Below are 6,969 nucleotides of genomic sequence, written 5' to 3'. Positions count from 1 at the left end.
CCTTGCGATATCAGCAGCTGTTTGGAACCGATTGCGCAAGTGTGAAACTCGGATATTGCGAGCTGTCGTCATAGGTGATGCACCAGGTCGCGGACGATCAGCAACACTTCCAAGGACCCGAAAACGTTGTCTGAGTCGACCAAAAGTGGATGGATGCCCGTCAATCATCACATCTGAAGCAGCTTGGCTGACCATACCGATAGCCTGATTCCTTTCGTCTTGTGGTCAAGCGTGGCATTTTCTCAACGTGATTCAGTTTCACAATTCCTTGTACTTTTCGAGGGCCTGGGTGTAGGTAATGCACGTGCACAACGTTTCCTTAAGCATCCAAGTTCATGTGAGAGGAATGCTCTGGGAGCGAGTGAGTGAGTTAAAATTGATCGTCACATCGGAAATATTTCAGCCATATCGTGACGAGAATAATTAATGTTATACATAGTAAGTAACCAGATCATCACAGATTAAAATTTAAAACTAGTAATTAACTCTAAAACAGTTTAACTATAGATGACAATACTATATAAAAACAGGCTAGGGACCATACTAGGGACCATGGGAATACTCTGGGACTCGGAACTCGAAATGGGTCAGAATAACAGCCCTTTATCTTCTTCTATATTTTTCTTCTGTATCGCAGAAAAAAAGTCTTCAATAGAACTTTTTGTACGTTCCAGGACAACAACTACTAATTGCGTTTTTGATGGCTTTCAGTATATGTATTATAAATTTAGAACTAGTTTTAGTCACGATATGGCTGACTGACTGAGTTTGGTTTTACGCCGCTTTTAGCAATATTCCAGGAACATCACGGCGGGGGACACCAGAAATGGGCTTTTCACACAATGTACTCATGTGGGGATTCTAACCCGGGTCTTCGGCGTGACGAGCCAACGCTTTAACCACTAGGCTACCCCACCGCCCCGATATGGCTGAAATATTGCTCATGTGACAACTCACTCACTCACGAATCACTTTCCATTTAAATATACTAACTGAAAACCTCCTGATAAAGAACTCATCGAGAGACGTTTTTACAAAACCAAACGGTATGACATAAATAAAGCAAAAAAACAGTAAATATTATCAACAGAAACTATGTCTAGGAACTGACCCATTTATTGCAATCAACACCAGGTCACGACGACCCAGCACGTGCAGTCAGTGAGTTTGCCACTGGGGTAGCGCGTCTCCTGAGTGACGCAGCACGGGCAGCGTACGGTGTGAGACGCTCGCCTCCACGAGTGTCGGAACGAGATCGCAGTGATAAGCCTTATTTTGGAAAATAATGTCGATTAAACGTAAACTTATCGGCCATTTCGTGACGAAAACAATTTTAAAGAGTAGAACCTGTCGACGATGGACAGTAAAAATACTACAGTATCACAGATGTGAATATAAAGCTAGCATGTGAAACAGTTTGTCCCTATTTTTTTATTTTGTGTTGTCCTCTATAGTTAAAATGTTTTATATTTAATTACTAGTTTTACATTTACATCTGTGATATTTTAGTTGTTTTACTGTCCTTTGTCGACAGCTATTTAAATTGAGTACCTTGTTTTCATCGCTATATGGCTGTAATATTGCCAATGCGATGTAAAATTTTAACTCACTCACTCACTAAAACAGTTTAATGAAAGAAGACAATACAGAATTAAACACGGGCTGTAGATCACCAACAACTGCAAGTAGATCACCGTACTAGGAACCATGGGCCAATATAAGACATGTTTGAATAAACATGTAAATAAGTATAGGGAAAGAAAACTAAATCTGACCGAATAACCACAAACTTTTGCTGGACAATGTAAAACAATTTAATGTCAAGAATGAAAGTTGATGGGCGAAACGGCAAGTTTTTTTTTAAGAATACAAGGTTGTATTCAATCATCGCTGGTAAGTTAATTACCCAATGCTCTTTGTCAGCATCGTCACCACGACCATAACAAATAATATACGGCAGTAAAGCATCGCCTAACTCATTCTAATTCATAGTCTAATTGAATAATCAGTTTGCAATTGAGGTTTTTCTTGAAAATGGACCCGTGAAGATCCGTAGAATAGGTCTTCAGCAACCCATGTGCTTGCCATAACAAGGCGACTATCTTGTCGTAAGAGGCGACTAACGGGATCGGGTGGTCAGTTTCGCTGACTTGGTTGACAAATGTCATCGGTTCCCAATTGCGCAGATCGATGCTCATGCTGTTGATCACTGGATTGTCTGGTCCAGACTCGATTATTTACAGACCGCCGCCATATAGCTGGAATATTGCTGAGTGCGGCGTAAAACTAAACTCACTCACTCACTCTTTGAAAATGTTTAGGAAGACTTCCATTCATTTAGTTGAAAATATAAATTGTTTACATTATCAGATTACTTCTCCTCATATATTGTCTGGTGTTGGCGATCTGTAGCTTGTTTTTATATTGTATTGTCCAAATAGTGCTATCAGTTTTAACTTTCCATACTAGTTTTAGTTGTAATTGTGATATTCTAGTTGTTTTACTGCCCTTCGTCGACAGGTTTTTATAATATACATATATTTTATTTCAATATCAAATGTTCTCGTCACGATATTGCTGAAATATTGCCGATGTGACGTTAAATATTAACTCACTCCTCATATATTGTATGAATGCTGTATGTTCACATGCCGAGTTAAAGCAGTGAAGTGAGCCTTTCTAGTGATTATTTTAACAAATACTTGAATCACTGAAGACAATATATCTTCCATATAAGCATTTATATATATTTATATATTTAAGAATGTGTCCTTTCTCAGGATGGGAATGTAACCGAAGCAAATTTCAAGAAAGAGTTAGGAACCTTTCTGAAGTCTGCACCTGACCCTCAGGGTGGGAATGGCAGAACGATGAGGAGCTAATAATTGTGGGTTTGAAAGTGGTGGGGTGAATGTCAGTTTAATGCTACATGCAGATGATCAATTGGTGGCGTGAATGTCAGTTTAATGCTACATGCAGATGATAAATTGGTGGCGTGAATTTCAGTTTAATGCTACATGCAGATGATAAATTGGTGGCGTGAATGTCATTTTAATGCTACATGCAGATGGTAAATTGGTGGCGTGAATGTCAGTTTAATGCTACATGCAGATGGTACATTGGTGGGGTGAATGTCAGTTTAATGCTACATGCAGATGATACTGTATTATCATCACCAACAGAGATCACCTACAGTGAGTAAGTGAGTGAGTTAAAATGCTGTAAATTGTAAAAACCTGTTAACGAAGGATAGTAGAATAACTAGATTATCACAGATTCGAATTGAAAACTAGTAATTAGATCTAAAACAGTTTAACTATAGATGACACTACTAGGTATAAACAGGCTATATATCGCCAACAACTGAAGATAGATCACCACACTAGGGACCATGAATTGCATTGTGTTTATTCAGGGGTCTATCTAATAGCTGAAATTCAGCAAAATGTCTTCTGGGGCAATTTCCACCTTTTCAAGATAGCAATACAATAAATAGATTTTCTTAATTTGGAATACTCTTTCCTTCTCACTGAATTATATCTAACTGACAATAAACTGAAATGAACACTATATTGAATGCGAAAAGTATTTTATGAGATAAATATTTTTGCCGTAATTTTCTGTTTAGTTGTTTATTGCAGGTAGCTTTTTGGGTATTTTAATTGGATGCAGGAGTTTAGTGCTCCCTTTAGTGTAGTTTAAGGTTGAAATTCGAGGTTATTTACAGTAATTCGGAATACGTACTGTGACCTTGGTTGAACTTTGACGTGTTTACGTTAGATATACGTCGGATATCTACGTCTAAAACACTTCCATATACAACCTTTATTCAACGTTGATAATACGTCTTCAACGTTGATTCCACGTCAGATATCTACGTCTAAAAAACTTTCATATACAAAACTTTCTATATATGTTCAACCTAGTTTCGACGTTGATGACCAACCTATTCTCAACGTTGAAACGACGTTGATGTGCCCGCTGGCTGGCAGGCGCATTGCTAAGGTATGGTAGATGAAGTGTAAGTGTGAGAGTAGAACATGGCAGGGGAAGAGGGATATGCATGAGCGTCTTATTTGTTTCTGTGGCAGGGTGTATGATGCACGGACGTCATGAGTGTCAAGATCAAAGGTTCTGTCGTCTTGTATCTTCCAGTGTCATGTCAGTTTCAACCACGTGAAATCCGAGTGGTACCGTCGCTCCGACTTACGGCGGACGACAAGCTGATGGTGAAGCGGCCTTAGCCAGGTTATAAAACTTGGACAGACTGTACACAGGTCTGGCTGCTGCTGAGACCGATCTGGGTTGGATTGTTTGGCAATCAGTACAGTACAAGAAATAAGCACACAACAGCTGTCCTCTTAAACGGTTTTTGTGAAGTGAACTTTCAAGCAGTTTTTGGGTGAGTGAGTGAGATTCCGATCAACATTCCTACTTCCAACTGATAAATCACCATATATTCATTGATCAGTGCAACTGGTGCCTCATGCACACGTATGCATTAAAGAGTTTAACGTTCTTTCGTTTGCGCTACTTGCATGGACCCTAGCTGTATTTACACCATCTCTTCAGCTGCTCGCGATTGTAGGGCAAATTTAGCCACGAGAAAAATTGTGGAAATAATAACCAATACTAAAATATATATCTATAAACAAAACATATTATAACCAACAGGTTATGAGTCTTGATTCTTTATTATATCTTCTTTGTTTGTTCTTAGTACATTGGTACAAGTGTACATATGTATGCACTCAGTGGATACAGGTTGGGTACAGGTAAACTGCAAATAACAAAACGTCCAATGACTCCCAATATCAATCCAACATCTAATCATAATGTATGTGTATAGAATAATTAGTTTAGCTTTACGCCGTTTCCAACAATATTCCAGCAATATCACAGCGTAGGACACCAGAAAGAGGCTACACAATGTGCCAATGTGGGATTCGAACCTGGGTCTATGGCGTGACCATCAAACGCTTCAACCACAAGGCCACCCCACTGACCCCATATGGTATAGGATGCATAAGTATAATGTCTCCAATAAGTCCTACCAAATGCATGTTGTCTTAAATTTCCATCAGCATGAATATTTTGATGCAATGCAATGAAATATTTCCAATCTCAAATATGAATAATATTTACAGCACAACAAAATAGCAACAATGCACCATACCCAAGGTGTTATACCATGGAAGAAATTTTCGCATGTATACAAAAATGCTCCAAAATAAACCCTCCCAAAATATGTGTACTAAAACACAGTATATCAATTCTGCGGTGAAATACCAAATTAATTCTTTACTTTAATGAATAAACACTAGTTTTTAACTTCAAATATTTCTTCAAGTACACGTGGGAACCTAGTCCTACTCAGCATGAAAATTAGACAAAGTTCTTGATTGAAAATTAAATGAATATGTTCTGAACATAGACACTCAAAGAAAGTTAAACAAAACAGTAAATAGTATTATTTACTGACTTTATGCTGTTAGCATTAAAATATCCAGAAGGTTATTCGACCTATGTCCTTGAGTACTGAAAAACGCATGCAGCACGTGCTGCGAATGAATTCAAAGCAAATTTAAATTCCATACAAAACTAAACAAAATAACAGCCTTACCAAAGTAATGATAGAGCATTATATCGCTATACATGGTCCAATGCTGTGAATTGCATATTTACCAATATTCAGGACGTTCTTCCCTCTTTGGCTGCCAACTTTCATCTCTGACCATGCGGTCGCGTTCCCATATATAAGACTAATAATTACCTCCCTTTGTTATATACAAAAATTCGACTCACATCCGAAACTCGGAGCCGTATTTACAAACAAAACAGAAAAACAAACGGAATAAGATTTAACATAACATTGTTTGGTCTTTGACCACTACAAGTTCTAAACGAGGTGTAACCACCTCCGTGGTGTAGTGTTAGAGCGTCCGCCCGAGAGCGGAAGGTCAGTGGAGTTTCGATCCCCGACCGCGTCATACCAAAGATGGTACTTGTTGGTCCCTGCCAGGCGCTCGGCATTAATGGGTACAACAAGGACTTGTCGGCTCGGAGTCAGTATAATGTGTCTGAGTAGGGTATTCATGCTTCACTGCTTTGTGGTGGTGTCTCAGTGGGCTAGCACCTATAAAACCAGCTTAAGTCTGGGCTAGTACAAGCAGCCGCACGTACACATGCACACTCGTATGCACGTCGTCATATGAGCGAAGACTATGTACTCGAAGATACATCCAGAAACTAGCGTTTATCTGTAAGATGGTTCATAATTTAACTCCTAAAATATCTGAGCGATCTCGTCCTCCTAAGGTATCTGACACAACAAGCTACATTTTCTGAGACTGTTTGAAGCTCCAAACTATCGATAGTAAAAAGTGCAAATTATGCTAAATCATTTCTCCCAGATACAGTAAGATTGTGGAATTGTTTGTCTTCACCGATTATAGAGAAACGGCTACTTTGGGTAGTTTTAAGAAACAGATTAATGGGTCAAATAATAATAGTCAAAATTACTACAACATTCTGTCAGATTATCCATTCACGCCTTCAGGCTCGGTTGCAGCAGGATTTAAACGCACATAAATATCAACGATTTATATCTTCAAATCCCTCTTGTTCTTGGTGGCTATTGTTACGAAGATCCAATTCACTATTTCTTTCTAAAAGTGCGATTAATTAATTCTGACATAAGACATAAAATGCAATTCTATACTAAAGGATAAAGGACATCAAATCAATACGAAACGGCCACTTTAATGGATCTACTAAAGGTAATCTTGAATTATTAGAATCTATCCATTCTTTCATTGTACTGTCAGGCAGATTTGTGTTGTAATAGTAAAACGAAATTGCACTCAATACTGTTAAATATTTTCCGACACTAATGGCTCTAACGTTAAAAGCGGCTATATTTCACAGTTTATAATTGTTACATTTCCAGAAAGCTATTGTTTTATCGTT

At 38.3% G+C, this 6,969-nt stretch overlaps 1 long non-coding RNA gene across 1 annotated transcript; it reads right to left on the bottom strand.

The window, feature by feature from the left end:
- Positions 1 to 4,675: 4,675 nt before the first annotated feature.
- Positions 4,676 to 5,716, bottom strand: LOC124273288. The gene is made up of 2 exons (XR_006897602.1): positions 5,686 to 5,716; positions 4,676 to 4,780 (listed from the first exon to the last, which is right to left on the bottom strand). It is a non-coding gene; the product is annotated as an uncharacterized LOC124273288 (long non-coding RNA).
- Between the last annotated feature and the right edge of the window lie 1,253 nt (positions 5,717 to 6,969).

Source organism: Haliotis rubra, unplaced genomic scaffold, assembly GCF_003918875.1.
Source record: "Haliotis rubra isolate DU_JTF1 unplaced genomic scaffold, ASM391887v1 Scf1790, whole genome shotgun sequence".
Lineage (NCBI taxonomy): Eukaryota > Metazoa > Mollusca > Gastropoda > Lepetellida > Haliotidae > Haliotis > Haliotis rubra.
Note: the sequence above shows the minus strand (reverse complement) of the source record. Positions and strands in the feature narration are given on the sequence as shown.